Here is an 18,568-nt window from a genome sequence, read left to right on the forward strand (position 1 = left end):
AGGCCCCAAACCCTTGGCCTTCAGCCATTGTGTGAGACAAGGTGGTGGACTAGACAGAACCTCAGGCTGATCCAGCAGTCCTGTGACGTTCTGATTGATTTGGGGCTGGGGTAGGGCTGTGTCAGCCTTCCCAGTGGTATAAAGAGGCAACAGTGGGGAAACACCATCTTTCCCCCTCCTCTAGCCACTTCGCATAACAATTGTTACACAGCCCACCTGCACCATAATGGATGCTGAGGCAGGGGGAGGGCTGGGACCCTACCTTTAGGCAGATGGAGGCAACTGCCTTGGGTGGCAGATGCTGGGGGGTGGGGTGGGGAGATGCCAGCCAGGTATTTGAGGAAAGATCTCTGTGTGCTGCGCAGCCTGCCCTGCCCCCACCCCTCTGTGTGGTTTTATGGTGCTTTCTTGTTGCTAGAGTTGAAATAAAATTTGACCATCCGCTTCTGTACATGGAATTGGGGGGGGGGGTCCTCATGTCCTTCACCTCAGGCTGCAAAATGTCTTGGGCTGGCCTTGGTGGTGAAGCTGGCATAGGCGGTGGTAAGTAGTGTCAGCTTCCATTAGCAGGCCAACAGCTGTGGCTCTAAGCTTAGTGGTAGAAGACCGGCTTTGCATGCAGAAGGTCACAGGTTTGATCCCCGGCAACTCCAGGTAAGGCAGGAAAAACTCCTTCTGGAAACTTTGGAGAGCTGCTGCTGGTCAGTGTTGACAATACTGGGCTGGATGGACTGATGGTCTGGCTCAGTATAAGGTGGCTTCCTACGTTCCTGGAGACCAGTGCCATCACCCACTGGAGCTATAAGATAGCTGTCCCAAACCACCGTCCGGGTGGACCAATGTTCTTTGAAAGGTAAGGGAGGAGTGATTGAATCTTGGAGCTTTGAAGTCACTCACTTCGTAGCAAAGGGAGGAACGAGGGCTGTGAGTAGGCCGCAGTTCTGTGGGAACACGCAAAAGGCACAGAATATGCGACTGCACATCAAATAGCAGTGCAACTTCTGCTCGGTCTGCCAGCTTAACCCACATTCTTCACCAATGAAAGGTGGATTCCCTGACCTGCATTAGTTCTGTTAAAAAAAAAAAAAAGTTCATGCATCTACATAATTCCTTTTGTTTCCTCCAACCATGAGAGTGTGTGTAGAGCCCAGACCACAGAAATCTTATTCCAACCTCATCCCCTTCCCCCCCACCCAGCTTTTGAAATTTCACCAGCCCTTGCCTATAGATTTTGAAGTTTATCTCCATGGTCAACCAGGACTAGTAGCTTGGTTTAAATTTATTTTAAAAGATAGAAATGATCAGGATGTCAGCTGTTGAATCCCAACTGATTTTTGTGTTTCTTTCTCCCCGTAGATATATGGGAGATCTTGAGTCTGTGCTTATATCATCTCTGCTGAAGAACTGCAGTTTCATTGGAGAATAGGATGGAATAGGAGACCAACGTCTGCAAAAAAAAAAACAGGGCAAAGAAGTGGTGGCCTGCCTTGACAGGAGAAAATCTATCAACAGTACACCCAGTGTTCAGAAAAGCAGCCAAGTGAAAGAGGCTGGCAAGGTAAATGGTTCCCTTTGTGTTCTCACAATGCAAATTTGGATGCAGGTTCAGTAATGGAGCCTCCTTCCTGGAATCTCTCCTGCAGAAACAGAGAGAGGAGCGGAAGAGCTGTTGAACATAGGAGCCTTTCCTTCTGCAAGCAGAGACTGCAAAAGGCAAAGAAAAGAAGTACCTAGCAATAATACTTAGCTTCTGTGACACTAGATGGCTGCCCACGAGCTCGATCCGGGGAGTGGGGGCTGGGGAGGGGCAGCAGCCATGGCTTTAAGAGGGGAGATGAAAGTAGTCCTTGAAGGATAGGTCTATCAAGGGTTATTAATCAAGACAAATGAAGCCTGCAACAAAATGTTGCAGCATGGAATGCTCCTGTTCAGGGTTCCAGCCAGCCATTCCCTCTTCCAGTATGCTGCATTCTATTCTTCCTCTCCCCCAGTTTTCTGTTGTTCTGCAACACAAACACCGCAGCGGTCAGCCAGCATTCTGTGGCCACTGAGCAACAGTCCTCAATGGGCTGTTTTGGATTCCCCACCCCACCTACCCTTAGGTTTCTTTTTTAGTTGGGGTTTAGGGATTGTTTGTTGGGGGGGGGGTACTTCTGCAAGTCTGCTGATGCCTCCCTCTTGTGATTCCCAGTCGACAGCTGGTTGGCCAGTGTGTGAACAGAATGCTGGACTGGATGGACCCTTGGTCTGATCCAGCATGGCCCTTCTTAGGTTCTTATGTTGTATGTGGGTGGTGCCATTTTGGCTAGATAAGAACCCACCCTCAAATAATGTGTTTGCTGTTAGTATATACAATAGGGTTGCCTCTAGATGCAGAGGTGGCATACCTCAGTATATCTTTTGCTGAGGGGGAGGCAGGGGGGAGCATTGGGAAGGGCTGTTGCTTTTAAGGTTTGCTTCCAGGGCTTTCCCGGCTGTGGGGAAACAGGATGCTGGACTAGATGGACTTTTGATCTGATTCCGCAGGGCAGGATCTACACTAGGGCTCCTTTCATTTCTGAGGCTCTCCTGTACTGGTATTTTATTTTTGAAATGCAGTTGCTGCTCTAGGGAGACATGTTAATGAATACAGTACAGTATCTGCCATGTTTATAATGCTGTCAAGTACCCCACACACATCAATGCATAGTGTTCTAATTGTGGGCAAAACAGGAGGAGTTTGAAAGGTCATGTGTGTTGTATTAGTTGTGTTCATAGCCCAAGCACATGTCATGAAACACAGTATAGTGCTGGAATCGTGGGAGAAACGGGAGGGGTATGCTGCCTTTTCAGTGTGATTTTTTTGTTTGTTTTTAGTCCAGTAACTGCATGAACACCTTCTCAGATGTGCATGAATGCAGGTTTAAAAATCAATGGTATGGTTGTTCGCAGTTGTGCAGCTGTGTAAGTTGCGCGGTGAAAAATAGACTAAGAAAAAAACAACAACAAAGATTTCCTAGCCGCAAATCCCATTGAAATCCTTGCAGGGAAAGATCATAGAATGGAAAGAGGAGAAGATAAACATGGGGGGGGGGGAATTTGTAAAACAGGTTATGCAGCTTTAAAGCCACTCCCACTGGTTATAATACTGCTAGGTATTATGTACTGCTGGAGGGCTGGGCAGAAAACAACAGAATGAAATTTAATGGGGATAAATGCCAAGTTCTGCACCTAGGAAAAAGAAACCAAATGCACAGTTACAAGATGGAGGATACGTGGCTCAACAATACTACAAGCAAGAAGGATCTTGGAATTGTTGTCGATCACAAGCTGAATATGAGCCAACAATGTGATGTGGCTGCAAAAAAGGCCAATGCTCTCTTGGGCTGCATTAATAGAAGCATAGCTTCCAAATCCCGGGAAGTACTAGTTCCCCTCCACTCAGTATTGCTTAGGCCTCATCTGGAGTACTGTGTCCAGTTCTGAGCACCACACTTTAAGAGGGATGCAGACAAACTGGAAAAGGTTCAGGGGAGGGCAATGAAGATGATCAGGGGACTGGAAACAAAGCCCTGTGAGGAGAGACTGAAAGAACTGGGCATGTTTAGCCTTGAGAAGAGAAGACTGAGGGGAGATATGATAGTGCTCTTCAAGTACTTGAAAGGTTGTCACAGAGAGGAAGGCCAGGATCTCTCCTTGATCATCCCAGAGATGGAATAATGGGCTCAAGTTACAGGAAGCCAGATTCCAGCTGACCATCAGAAAAAACTTCCTGACTGTTAGAGCAATACGCCAATGGAACCAATTACCTAGGGAGGTGGTGGGCTCTCCCACACTGGAGGCATTCAAGACGAGGCTGGACAGCCAACTGCCAGGGATGCTTTGACTTGGATTCCTGCACTGAGCAGGGGGTTGGACTTGATGGTCTTATAGGCCCCTTCCAACCCTACTATTCTATTATTCTCGGTTGGATCACACATGCTTTCTAGTACACGGAAACTGCAAGCACCAAAGAAGTTGTCATAGAAGCAGCTTTGGGAGAGAAAAACAGAATCTTAAGGAAGAAAAAAATGTCAGGACAGTGGGTTAGGGAGTGTGTAATGAACCCTGTGCATGAGCCAGACCTTTTAGTACCAGGATAAAACAGTAATGTAGATTGGCCCCTGGTCTTTTCCCACATCCTTAAGCTTTCCCTCTGGTCCCCAGCATAGTTCCTGCTCCCATCGAAAGTAATTTTGACTTCTTTCTCTTGGTCACACTAAAGTAAGGGGCAGTGGCTCCATTCTACAGCACATGCTATCGTGATTGATCATCCTCCCTACTCGCAATCAACAAACCAGAGACTCGTAGTTCAAGCCGTTATGGCTTTATTATGCTAAAGGCAAGCCTTTCCACAATCCAGATTCAAGGAAGCTCTCAAACTGGCCCAAGCTCTAAGCAACTCTTCTAAGGTCTCTGTTAGGGTAGACAATCTGCAGGGTAGTGAGGTTGCTGACAGTTTGCCTATGGACACCGGCAGTCAAACGTGCCTAATGGTGGTGCCCCTCCCTTTGGTCGGCTCCCTTCTGTTGGCTTCTAAGAGTGGCTATCCCAGCAGAGCATCTGTGCCCCATCCCTAACTCTGCCCGCTTTGACTTGCAGTGTGCTCTGGTGTCTCTCAGGTCATGCCCCTCTTCTTCCTCCTCAGAAACTTAGGTTTTAATGGTGGGAGGAGGGGAGGTGGCAACTTGGCCTGGGCCATCTGTTTGTCAAGGCCTTTGGAAAATTCTTTCCCAACGCCTGGGGGCTATAAGGGAGGTTCTGCCCCCATTCTCTGATCTAGCTGTTCCAGCTCTGATTCAGAGTCCTCAGAAATCTCAAGGGGCCTGGGCTCAACCCTGACACATGTTTTCAATATAGAAGAACCCAGGTTCAATCCCTGACATCTTCAAATAGGGCTGGAAAAATTCCTGCCTGAAGCTCTGGAGAGCCACTCCAAATCAGTGTCAATGATACTGGGCTAGATGGACCATTGGTATAAACCAGCTTCTTATTTTCCAAGTGTTTTCAAGAAGGGACGTGGCTTAGTGGTAGAATGCCTGCTTTGCATGGAGAAGGTTCCAGGTTCAATGCCCAGCATCTCCAGGTGGGGCTGGAAAAAATCTCCTGCCTGAAACCCTGAAGAGCCGCTACCATTCAGTGTTGATAGTACTGGGCCAGAGAAGCCAATGGTCTGACTGCATATACTGCAGGTTCCTTTGTTCCTCTGTTCCTAGAGTGTGACTGACTTCTAGCAACTGGCTTTCCTGTAGGAAGCACATTATTTTACATTGTTTTTCGTATCAGTTAGTATGGTTCCGATAACTTATCCCACATTTTTTTCAGTCATTCTCATTCAATTTGATAAAATAGAAATTGCTTTCAAAAAGAAATTCAATGGTGAAGAAATTTTGGAGAAATTCTCATGGGATGGGTTTCCACCAGGAAACTGGAGGACAAGTTTTGGCAGAGCACAAACCTTACCTCATCCCTGGAACTACACACAACACTGCCCCCACCTGCACTGAAGTGGATGCAAACTGGGAGCCGGCCTACCAAGCCAGTTAATGTTGCTGCAGGATGAAGACCTCCCCCGCAAACCCGTGAGAATTTCTCCAAAATTTCTTCACCATTGAACTTCTTTCCAGTCCGTACTAAGTTTTAATCAAAGTATTTTCTCCACTAATCTGCATGCATATGGATGCAGGATACTTTGAAATTTTGTTTGAGCTGGCTGGGGGGCGTGTGGGGGAAGAGTGTGGGGGGAAGAAATCTTTCCTGAAAACAGAGAGACTGAATGCTTTGATTTCTCATGCTTTAAAAGAAAAACACTTTGCCATCTATCGCAACAGGCGAAGGGGGGCACTTTGTATTTCTTCACCATTTTGCCTTGTCTGTGCTTTTCCCCCAGTTGTCAGTTATCACCATCCACCTAATTCAGCATTAACATTTTTTAATGCGCTTTAGGGTTCACAGCCAAGAAGCCACACAAGGGGCTTTGTCATGTGCAAATCCCTTTTGAATGTGACTCTCGATATATTTTGCCTATTTCAGATTCTGCCAAGCCTGTTGCTTCCCTAATGTATGCTAATCTGGTTGCTTTAGAACACTTCCCACAAGGGCAGCAAGAGTGTAACATGTGGCAGGGGGGGGGGGGGATAGGCAACTAGCAGCCAAGGGACTCAACCTGGCCCCCCAGAAGCTTTCCATCTGCTCCGTTAGCAGAGTTAATTATCTCTCTTCCACACAGATACAGAGACACACACAAACACATGGTTTCTCATACAATGTGTGATAAACCCCTACTTCCAGGGGCATTATGCCAGTAAATACCAGGTACTGGGTAGCAGCAGCAGAAGAAGGCTTCTGGCTTGCCGCTGTGGTAGAACAGGATTCTGGACATTTAACTATGGATGTATGAGAATTTCGTTTTTGCTTGCAAAACTTGTGAACACACCCCATTCGAAGCTCTGAATGTCAGCATGAGCACATGTCTGCTGAACATATTCACAAATTGTCGAACATGTGCTTGGTTTCGTCTCGTTCCCCATCCCCAGTCCAGTTTCCACAAATTTCCTCTGTGGACTGAATCAGCCCCGCTTAAGTCTATGTAGGAAACTTGTGCAAATTTGGGGGAATTTACGCAAATCTCCCATTGAATCGTTGCTCAATTTGCGCACATTTTCCATTTGTGCAGAGTGAAGAGCGATCACAAACGCAAACAGGAATCGCGATATGAGCAGCGGGACGATGTTCAGAGAAACATGGTGCTCTTGAACATCGCTCCTTCACCCATCCCTATGTTGAACTTGATACAGGAGGGAAGCGCCTACCCAGTATAAACCACATACACCACGTCAGTCTAGATTCTCCAGTTATCTGCTCTTACCTCTTTGCTTCTGTCTTGGTTCATGCATGGGCAGCAAACAGCTGAGGTACAGACAAAGAGAGCTCTGGCAGAGCCAATATTGGCATTGACACCGAGGGGGAGAAGGCATAAGCAAAGCTTTCCCCTGAACTTTCCTTATGCAGAAGTTGAGTCAGTGGGTGGAGGTAATGTTGCTGTCCCTTCATCCTCTGCTCAGTTTGGAAGATGGCCCCCATTAAACATTAGGCTTATACACTAGACATATAGCATCTTGAAAGGATGCTCCTTTTGCTGCCCATGCTGAAACAGGAGTTGTGGTCCATGTCTGTAGTCCTTCAGTTGCGCTGTGGGCATCACCGGGAGGCCTTTGGTGTGTTTTTAAGTGGCCCCAGAGTCCAAAATGAAAGCAATCATCATTGTAATGAAATAGTAAGTGTACCCCAAATATTACTGTGAGGGACGCTGGGATGCATTGCAGCAGCTGTAGCAGCTCCTTATTTCTCCCAATATGGAGGGGTAGGTTTATTTCCTTTTCTCCCATGTCCAGGATTGGGTTGCAACTCTTGTCGCAGTTGAGCATACCATTTCAGTATCCAGGTGGCAAGTTGATGGAGAGTTTTTAGTGGCACTGTGGGGCACGAGGGCAAGAAAATGAGTTAGATGATCCAAGAATTTGAGAAGAGAGCAGAGCAGATGGCAAGAGTCTTCTAATGAAAGAGAAGATGGAGAGGAGTAAAACAAGCTACCTGAAAGCGTAGATAAGCACTTCTCTCTCTCCAGTGCACCCCTTAGTACATATAGTGGTTACCTGTAACTTATTCTCTGCTGCCCTAGGTTATCTGTCTATCACTGATGCAACTTGAGCCTATAAGGACTGTCAGGGTTCCTCTTATGACCTGGACCCCCTGAGCAACTCCTTAAGGATCGCTTGCCTCCTTAAGACTTCCACCTTCCTTCTTTTAAACTTCCTATTCCTAATAAAAATAATGGGGTTTAGGCTGTAGATGTGGGGTGACTGACACATCAGACACTTGGGGTTTACCCCATTAAAGCTAGCAAATCACAGCTAAAGGTATTTACACAATAGAGTTGAGTGATTGTTGTTGTTCAGTCGTTCAGTCGTGTCTGACTCTTCGTGACCCCATGGACCATAGCATGCCAGGCCTTCCTGTCCTGCGCTCTCTCCCGGAGTGTGCTCAAGTTCATATTCATTGCATTGGTGATGCTATCTAGCCATCTCATCCTCTGCCGTCGCCTTCTCCTTTTGCCTTCAGTCTTTCCCAGCATCAGGGTCATTTCCAGAGAGTTTTCTCTTCGCATTAGGTGGCCAAAATATTGGAACTTCAACTTCATTATCTGTCCTTCCAATGAGCACTCAGGGTTGATTTCCTTTAGGATGGACTGATTTGACCTCCTTGCAGTCCAGGGGACTCGTAAGAGTCTTCTCCAGCACCACAGTTCGAAAGCATCAATTCTTCGGCGCTCAGCCTTCCTTACAGTCCAGCTCTCACAGCCATACATTACTACTGGGAAAACCACAGCTTTGATTAGATGGACCTTTGTCGGCAAGGTGATGTCTCTACTTCTTACTATGCTGTCTAGGTTTGCCATAGTTTTCCTCCCAAGGAGCAAGCGTCTTTTAATTTCATGGCTACAGTCACCATCTGCAGTGATCTTGGAGCCCAAAAAAGTAAAATCTGTCACTTTTGCCATTTCTTCCCCTTCTGTATGCCAGGAAGTGATGGGGCCAGATGCCATGACCTTAGTTTTTTTTAATGTTGAGTTTCAAACCAGCTTTTGCACTCTCCTCTTTCACCCTCAACAAGAGGCTCTTGAGATCCTCTTCGCTTTCTGCCATTAGGGTGGTATCGTCTGCATATCGGAGGTTGTTGATAATTCTCCCAGCAATCTTAATTCTGACCTGTGATTCATCCAACCCGGCGTTTCTCATGATGTACTCTGCATATAAGTTAAATAAGCAGGGTGACAATATATAGCCTTGTCGTACTCCTTTCCCAATTTTGAACCACTTGGTTGTTCCATGTCTGGTTCTTACTGTTGCTTCTTGACCCTGGTACAGGTTTCTGAGGAGACAGGTAAGGTGGTCTGGTACTCCCATCACTTTCAGAATTTGCCACAGTTTGTTGTGATCCACACAATCAAAGGCTTTAGCATAGTCAATGAAGCAGAAATAGACGTTTTTCTGGAATTCTCTTGCTTTCTCCATGATCCAGCGAATGTTGGCGATTTGATCTCTAGTTCCTCTGCCTCTTCGAAACCCAGCTTGTACTTCCGGTAGTTCTCGGTTCACATACTGCTGAAGCTTAGCTTGTAGGATTTTGAGCATCACCTTGCTGGCATGTGAAATGAGTGCAATTGTGTGGTAGTTTGAACACTCTTTGGCGTTGCCCTTCTTTGGAATTGGAATGTAAACTGACCTTTTCCAGTCTTGCGGCCATTGTTGAGTGTTCCAAATTTGTTGGCATATTGAATGCAGCACTTTAACATCATCTTTTAGGATTTTAAATAGCTCGGCTGGAATACTGTCATCTCTGCTAGCTTTGTTGTTACTAATGCTTCCTAAGGCCCACTTGACTTCACTCTCTAGGATGTCCGGCTCAAGTTCAGTGACCGCACTATCATGGCTATCAGGGACATTCAGATCTTTCCTGTATAGTTCTTCTGTGTATTCTTGCCACCTCTTCTTAATCTCATCTGCTTCTGTTAGGTCCCTGCCTTCTTTGTCCTTTATCATGCCCGTCTTTGCACAAAACGTTCCCTTGAGATCTCCAATTTTCTTGAAGAGATCTCTAGTCTTTCCCATTCTGTTGTTTTCCTCGATTTCTTTGCATTGTTCATTTAAGAAGGCCTTCTTGTCTCTCCTTGCTATTCTCTGGAACTCTGCATTCAGTTGGATATATCTTCCCCTTTCTCCCTTGCTTTTCACTTCTCTTCTTTCCTCAGCTACTTGTAAAGCCTCATCAGACAGCCACTTGGCTTTCTTGCATTTCCTTTTCTTTGGGATGGATTGAGTTGCTGCCTCCTGAACAGTGTTCCGGACCTCCGTCCATAGTTCCTGAGGCACTCTGTCTATCAGGTCTAATCCCTGAAATCTATTCCTCACCTCCACTGTATATTCATAAGGGATATGATTTAGGTCATACCTGAATGGTTTAGTGGTTTTCCCTACATTCTTCAATTTCAGCCGAAATTTTGCAAGAAGCAGCTCATGATCTGAGCCACAGTCAGCTCCAGGTCTTGTTTTGACTGACTGTATAGAGCTTCTCCATCTTTGGCTGCAAAGTACATAATCAATCTGATTTCGATATTGACTATCTGGTGATGTCCATGTGTGGAGTCGTCTCTTGGGCTGTTGGAAAAGAGTGTTTGCTATGATCAGCATGTTCTCTTGGCAAAACTCTATTAGCTTTTGTCCTGCTTCATTTTGTACACCAAGGCCATGCCTGCCTGTTATCCTGGTGATTTCTTGACTTCCTACTTTAGCATTCCAATCCCCTATGATGAAGAGGACATCTTTTTTTGGTGTTAGTTCTAGAAGGTGTTGTAGGTCTTCATAGAACCGATCAACCTCAGCTTCTTCGGCATCAGTGGTTGGGGCATAGACTTGAATTACTGTGATGTTGAATGGTTTGCCTTGGATTCGTACTGAGATCATTCTGTCGTTTTTAAGATTGTACCCCAGTACTGCTTTTCCCACCCTTTTATTGACTATGAGTGCTACTCCATTTCTTCTAAGGGATTCCTGCCCACAGTAGTAGATATGATGGTCACCTGAATTAAATTTGCCCATGCCTGTCCATTTTAGTTCGCTGATTCCCAAGATGTCGATGTTCAATCTTGCCATCTCATGTTTGACCACCTCCAGCTTACCTTGATTCATTGATCTTACATTCCAGGTTCCTAAACAATATTGTTCTTTACAGCATCGGATTTTCTTTTCACCACCAGACACATCCACAGCTGAGTGTCCTTTTGGCTTTGGCCCAGCCGCTTCACTCTTTCTGGCGCTACTTGGAAATACCCTCTGCTCTTCCCCAGTAGTATATTGGACACCTTCCGACCTGAGGGGCTCATCTTCTGGCATCATCTCTTTTAGCCTTGTGATACATTCCATGGGGTTTTCTTGGCAAGAATACTGGAGTGGGTTGCCATTTCCTTCTCCAGTGGACCACATTTTGTTAGAACTCTCTGCCATGACCTGTCCGTCTTGGGTGGCCCTGCACGGCATAGCTTATGGCTTCACTGAGTTACGCAAGCCCCTTCGCCACAACAAGGCAGTGATCCATGAAGGGGAGCTGAGTGATACAAAAGGCCTTAAAAGAAAATAAAAATTGCAAAATGCAAGTTCCTCTATCCTACTTAGACTTCTCCAGGTTGCTCCTTTGTGCTCTGGTCTCCTGACTCTCTCTTTTTATGCCCTCCTCCCCCAAAGCTGAAAGTACTGCATCAAATATGAAGAAATGAAACTTAGTAGGGGAAATGAAAATGAAACTTAGCAGGGGAAATGAAACTACTCTTCTCAGGGATACCCCTGTCAACAAAAAACCCATACCTCTAAGTCTGACCATTTTTCCCCTTTGCCTCTTCAGGCCTCAAACCTTCACAACAGCACAATCCTATGCATGTTTAGACAGAAAAAAGTCCTACCATTCCCAGCATGCCCCAGCCAGTTTAATAATAAGTTCTATTAACTTAAGATGCAATCCTAAACATGCATAGGATGACATGCACAGCATATTAGGAACCAGCCTGATGGAGTTGAGGCTTCTAATTGTGTCGTGAGCTGCACTGGGGTGGGCAATTGGGCTGTACCTGTAAAGCAGGGGTGGGCAACACATGGCCCACAAGGTGCATGCACACCCCACTACCCTCAGTGTGACCCCTGCTAACCACTTGGCAGCGGCATTTTAAAAAAAATACAAAAAGGTTCTGCAGATTTAGCACCAGTGAGTGCTGAAAGGGTCACATTGAGCTTGGCCCCTGGACCTCCTGGAGTTGCCCACCCCTGCTCTAAAGACATTTAGGGGAGGCACCATAGCTCAACGGCAGTACATGCACACATAGTCCATCTGTAAGGTGTCCAATTCAATTCCTGGCCTCTCCAGTTAAAAAAAAGAAATACCTCTGCCCAAGTCCTTGAGGAGCTGTTGACGATCAGACAACATGGGGCTCTGTGGACCAGCGGCACGTGTTCATATGCACACACTGAAGCAGAGAGTTTTGCCTGCTGTTCTAAGCCTGCAGTTACCCAGATTATATTGCAGCCCAGAGCAACATGTCCTCAAAAGAGGATTCCACAGCAGGGTGCAGAATCAGATATATTTCCCAGCGGTTCTTGTGAAAACTTCATCTCTGTTCTTTTTATCTCATGGGTGCAGAGGGGACTTGGGAGCAGACTACACACTGCATTCAGATGAGTTTATGAGAGATTGGCAGTGTGGCACACAGATGGTCTTTGGCTGAAGATGCGCCAACACAGACTCTGGGATGGAGTGTGGCTCGCTCTATTTTTTATTTAATACCCCGAAGCTGCGCAAAGGCTCAGCTGGCGAGGTTTGCTTTGGAGGGCTTTGGTTAACTGCCAGATGTTAGTGGGTTGTCTTGCCTGCCAGCTCAAGCTGGCAGTGCGTGAAAATGCTGTTCTAGCCAGAGCTGAAAATGGTAGATGAGTCAAGGTGGATTGAGCCCTGCCGTGGGCCAATCTGGCCCCAGGTGTGAAAGGGACTGCAGTAACTTCTGTGTGTGTTTGGCCTTGCAAAGCCTCTCATCACAAGTGGTTGGTTTACTGAGGGTGGCTTGCCGTGTGATCCCCCCCACTCGCGCTCCATAGCAGTGTGAAGTTGTAGGACCTGAAAAAGAGATGCCATTTAGACTGGGGGCATTACTCCCCCTTCCCCTCTGTTTCAGAGCTAAACATGCGTTACTTTCAAGAGACAGCAAGCAGCTGTGTGTCTTTTTTTCCTCTCTTTTTCTTTTTTCTTGATTAAGCACAGGCATTCTGACATGGATCAGGACCCTAGCATGGTGGGTAGGGGGCTTTAACCCTTCTCCTCCCCCACTGCAGTCCCAATCACACCACCACGTCTGCAATATGTATTGCCAAATAGAGATTGTTTGCTTTAATGAAGCACTATGTAGCAATATAAACTGCAGGCGTGGGCCTCCAATCCAGATTGGGACTGCTGTGGGGGGAAGGGTTAAGGACCCCTTATCTACCATCCTAGGCTCCTGATCCAGATTCCTGTATTTACTCTAGAGTAAAAAGGGGAAATTTGTAGTTGCTTGCTACGTGCTTAAAGCAACGTGTGTCTTGGGACTCAGACAATGTGTGATTAAGTCATAGGAAAACCATCTTTAGAAGGGGGTTAGACAAATTCCTGGAGGGGAAGGCTATCAGTGGCTCCTAGTCTTGATGGCTCTATGCTGCCTCCAGTATCAGAGGCAGGATGCCTATGTACACCAGTTGCTGGGGAACATGGGAGGAAGGGGCTGTTGTACTCAAGTCCTGCTTGTGGGCTTCCCATGGGTTAGCTGGTTGGCCACTGTGTGAGTGGAATGCTGGACCAGATGGACCTTGGTCTGATCCAGTGCGGCGGCTCTTATGTTTTCTTCTTATCTCCCTCATTTGAAATTCGAACTGGTTCAGCGAAGGGAACAAAGATCATCAGGGGAAGTTCTACAAGGAAAAATGGAAGGAACTGGGTATATTTAGACCTGAGAAAAGAAGACTGAGGAGGGATATGATAGCAGTCTTCAAGTAAGATGGTCTGCCCCAGGAGACTGATGAATCCAGGTGGTTTTCTGATGACTCATGGGGATTTTCCTGTCACCTCTGATTCTGTGGAACCCCTGGTTGACCTCTGGAATGCAGAAATGGCCCAGGCATTTGACACAATTGCTCTTCCCATGTAGTGGATCCAAAAGAGCCCCCTGATTTTTCACGGTGCTGTGGGCAATAAAACGAGTGGAATGCCAACTAGAGTGATGTTGTCAGAAAACCCGGGACACATCTGATTGAGCACGGGCTAGAGCCCATTCGAAAGCTTACTGCATGGCAGTGAGAGTGATGAAGGAATTATACTTCTGTGCCACCATTGTGTCTTCACAGAGTTCTCCAGTGGAGCTTTTTGGGTGGTCAGAGGCCTATTACACTCTGGCCTGCAAGAAGAAAAGGTGGGCCACTCGATAGCATGCTGTGACCAGTTTGCGTGACATTTTGCAGGTAAAATTGATTGCACCAAAGTTGGTTGCCATCATTGATACAGGTCTGGTGGATGTAACTTTGGCTCCTGCTTGTCTGATCATAAAAGATACTTTTCCGTTTGTACAGCCTGAGGATGTGGACAGGATCCTTGGAGAGAGGAGGCCTCCTGCTTCTGTGCTGGGCCCTTGCCCTTCCTGGCTTATAAAAGCAGCCGGGTGGGGTGGGGTGGGGTGGGGTAGGGGCTGAGTGGACAAGGGTAGTGGTGAATGCCCCTTTACAGCAAGATGTGATTCCATCTTTCCTAAAAGAGGCAGTGATAAGAACTCCCTGAACCCCATTGTAGAGGATCACTTCTGGCTGGTCTCCAATATTCCAGTATTGGGCAAGATGCTGCAGCGGGTGGTAGCTTCTCGACTCCAGGGATTTCTGGGCGATGTGAATTCTCTAGATCCATTTCAATAGCTTCAGGTCTGGTTATGAGTAGGGCTCTGCAGGGACCCCCCCCACACACACACACACACAATCTGCCCCAAAGGCTGCTTTTGGGGCTTCCGAGGTGAGCCCTAATTGCTTTGAGCTGATTTGGGGAGCCCCTGACCCACTCTGGCCTCAGAGCCAAAGCAGGATTCAGATGGCCAATCCCGCTTCATCCCCCCCTGCCCCCCCCCCATTGTGCTGCATGAGCCATTTGCACAGGATGTATTTCCAGAAATATAGGAATTTCTATAATTTTAAAAATTGTGACTCCCTGGAACAGGGAGACAGCTGTCAGTGTGCGTCCTGAAGGCCCAAGGAGCTGGGGGCTGGGTGGTGGCAGCAGTGCAGCTGGGCTTCTGGATCACTCTGAAGCAGCACCGAAGGGCTTCAGAGCGACCTGGCCTGCTTCATGCCGCTTCATGCCCCCTCCACCTCACCTTGGGAGCAGCACGAAGTGGCTGAAGCACCCCACTTTGGCTCAAAACTCAGGCTTCGGGCCAAAGCAGTGCACAGCCCTAGTTATGAGACAGAGACAGCTTCAGTCAGCTTGGTGGATGATCTGCACCAGAACTGAACAGGGGGAGTGTGTCCCTGTTGGTTCTGCTGGACCATTTGGTGGCTTTCAGTACTATCAGCCATGGCATCCTTCAAGCGGAGGCTGGGCAGTCATCTGTCAGGGATGCTTTAAACTAGATTCCCGCGCTAAGCAGTCACTCCGTGTTCCTCCACTGAGTGACTGTTGTCCCAAAGAAAGAAAAGGGCCTATGTACTGGGTATGAATACCAGAGATATAAATCCCTGTGCAGATCGGGTCAGACCACTGGCCCATCCAGCACAGCATTGTCTACTCAGATGGGCAGTGTGACAGAGGTCTGGTACAGAGAGCAGGGTGAGGAGGAGGGCTGAACTGGCTCCTATCAAGAACCCCGCATGCTGCAATAGCCATGGAGGGCAAGCAGGATTGTGCCCTTTGTCTTTTTCGGAGATTTCATTTGCAGATGTTTTCTGTGACTTGGATTAAATCTGAGAAAGAGAGGGAGGGTCGGTTGCTGTTTCTTAGCACGCGGAATTTCTGCTTTCCATTTGAATGTCTCCAGATCCTGTTCTGAGCGTTAGAGGGAAGAGGGTGGCCATTTATTCAATCTGACAGCAACAGCCCTGCCGAGCGCATGAAGAATAAGGCCTTGCCAAATCTCTCGTGTTTGGCTTAAATTACCAGCGGGAAAGAGCCCGTATCCAGCTAGCCTGCTATGAAGTCTGTACACTGATAAGATGAGATCACCATTGATTTACTTAACCGGTTAACAACTTGGATGCTTAGTGCGTCATTCTAAGCAGCTTTCAGGCCCCTTCATTGTGATGAATGAGGTTCCAATAGTTCCTGCCCCTAATGCGTTGTTGCAGGTCAAAAACAAAAGCTCCTCTTGCTTCTATGCTAGAGCGAGCCAACAGCTTTGGTGCTGAGGCATCCTTTGGAAAATTCATTTCGAAACTGTGTTCCAGGTAACACCGGGGTTCCTCAAATGTAGGTAGCGGCGTATTATCAATTCTTTAGATTCCCCTGTTTAATTTTTTTTTTGTTTGCTCAGTTACATAGGTGCCCTTGATAGAATGGAAAGTTGCTGATCAGATTTTAAGTACTTAAAATAGTGACATAGTCACAGAAATCAGGCAGAGGAAACACTAGAAAAAGTGTTGGGGGGGACAGAAGGGGCAAAGTCTTTTCTTGTGGGGGGAGAGCTTTGTCCCCCATGTTAGATTTTGAAAGAGAAATAATGGTATGTTTCACATTAATGCTCCCATCCTAAATATATGTTACCCCACAGTAAGTCTGATTGATGGCGTGGACTTTCAAGTATGCATTTTTAGGATTAGAACCTTATTTCAATTTCTAGTTTATGATTCAGTTATAATTTCCACAGGGGTCCAATGATTTGGGGGGGGTCCTCTGGTACTGTCTATGGCAGGGATGAGAAAACATGGTCCATGGGCCACATATGCCCTGCCACCTCCTGGTATACCCCTGCCCCCCAGAGTAGGGATGTTGGAGAAATCCACAATTGATTCAAATGAGTTTGGATTTGTATGAATCCAACCCACAGATTCCACAGCTTTTTTTTTTTTAAGTCTGCAGACGTGCAGACCAGGTTTTTTTACTTGGGGGACTGGGGATTGGCACAAATTCACATTTGCACTAATGAACATTAGCGCTAATACACACGTGTGCTAATGCGTGTTAATGCAAGTATGCATTAGTGCAACTGGAATGAAATTCTTATATATCCCTAAAAAAGTCTGATTCCATCAATGAACAGATGACAAAATGAAATCTATGAAACACAGACAAAATGGATTTAACAAAATCTGTACATCCCTACCACCGAGCTGCTGAAGTTTACGATGGCAAAAACATTGTTGGCTTGCCACTGGAATCAGTGGCAAACCACTAAGGAACCCTAAATTGTCCAAATCTCACTTCTTTTGAAGTGAGATTTGGCTGTTTTAGGCTTCTGTTGCAGTTCACAATAAAAGCCTCACTTGGGAGCACCCTTTGCTTAGGCCTGACTTTTCCTCCACCTAGCCCAGTATTCTCTGCTCTGACTGGCAGCAGTTTCCATGGGTCTTGGGTAGAGGTCTTTCCCATTCTGCTACCTGATCCTTTGAACTAGAGATGGCAGAGATTGAACCTGCAGCCTTTTGGGTGCAAGCAAAGCACATACTCTGTCACTGCTGGTGGGATACGGTCTCTCATTGCCAGTAACACAGCAGCTTTTGGTGATCTTGTTACCCATGGCAAGAGTGAAAAGAGAGGGCAGGGCAGCTCATGCTACTGTTCAAACATTAGAAACTACGTGCTTTTTCTGACAGCAAAATTAACCTCCTTTGCCTGCCTGGTTGTTTCCTCCTTTTTTTTCAAATCTGCTTAAGATGGCCCCTCCTTTTTGATGCTCTTCATGGCATAAAATCCTCTAGGCATAGTTCTACAGAATCTGTCAGTGATTGGGCAAAATTAGGAGGCTGAAAAAGTAACAGTTTAGTGGCTTTAGAACCATGCGCCACAATCCAAGTAAGGGAGAGGTGGGAAAGGAGGCAGGGTCAGCTTAAGTGTTTTTTCTGCACAGCGGGGAGGGGGGAGCCTAAGAGTCAGACCACACGATCGCAGCTGTGTGGTGGTGGGCGGGTGGCAGAAGAGAAAAATGGAGGAGCACGGAAGGGACAAGACACCCTTCTGTTGCAAACAAATTCTTCTTTGATTTGAATTAAACTGTCAACTTGAAAATAACTGTGTTTCCAGGCAACATTGTGACTGTTGTATTCTGTTGCAGCAGATGGATCGAAAATGAACTGTGGGCACAATGTTGAATTGCCTACTGTCTAGGGAAGGGTTTTTGCACTTCCAAATAATTTTTGCACTTTCAAACCAGTATCTAGACCAAAACTCTGTTATCCTTTGACATTCTGCAAAGGGTAACTTCTCTGAATTTGGCAGTGGAGTTCTCCAGTCACATTTTTCTATGCAATTTTTTTGCATACTAAGGGAAAGTGCACCCCAAAATGCATATATTAGAGAAAGCAATGGTCAAAAATGAGTCACATTAGGGGAAATCGCATAGAAAAATGCATGTAGTTGGAGACACGTGCAGAAAAATGAGTACAGGTTTTCATTAATAATAAATTCTCAAGGTTCAAGATGAACCGAACTTAAGACTGGAAAAATGAGAAACTGAAATTGACAGAGTCATCCATTCCAGTACTGACAACCCTTCAGGGAGGATATGAAGGGTTGTGTAACAGATCCGTGACTTTGTTATTAACTAGGAAAGTGAATGAGGAGGACCACAGGCTATCATCAGTGAAAGTTGTCACTGATTGATGGGATGGGTGCCAATGTTAATTGGCGAGAACACATTGTAATTGGTTGGGCTGTGAGTTAAGGGCATGCTTCTGTAATTCTGATCCTGTTTTTGTCCTAGTGTGTTCATCAATTTATAGAGGGGTGG

General features: G+C 46.5%; 1 protein-coding gene and 1 long non-coding RNA gene across 2 annotated transcripts in view; one reads left to right on the forward strand and one right to left on the reverse strand.

Annotated features, from left to right (window-relative positions):
• Nucleotides 1-18,568, forward strand: part of ST3GAL1 (ST3 beta-galactoside alpha-2,3-sialyltransferase 1) — a 171,901-nt gene that overhangs the window by 110,765 nt on the left and 42,568 nt on the right. The window contains exons 3-4 of the mRNA XM_084848765.1: nt 1,357-1,558; nt 13,995-14,108. The gene's annotated coding sequence lies outside the window, so the exon portion shown is untranslated. The remainder of the gene's footprint in view (nt 1-1,356; nt 1,559-13,994; nt 14,109-18,568) is intronic.
• On the reverse strand, nt 5,418-12,121 carry LOC146346591 (uncharacterized). The gene is made up of 2 exons (XR_014789978.1): nt 12,009-12,121; nt 5,418-7,493 (listed from the first exon to the last, which is right to left on the reverse strand). It is a non-coding gene; the product is annotated as an uncharacterized LOC146346591 (long non-coding RNA).

Source organism: Heloderma suspectum, chromosome 4 (genome assembly GCF_057233095.1).
Source record: "Heloderma suspectum isolate Gila_16-S chromosome 4, 16-S_ref, whole genome shotgun sequence".
NCBI classification, from domain to species: Eukaryota; Metazoa; Chordata; class Lepidosauria; order Squamata; family Helodermatidae; genus Heloderma; species Heloderma suspectum.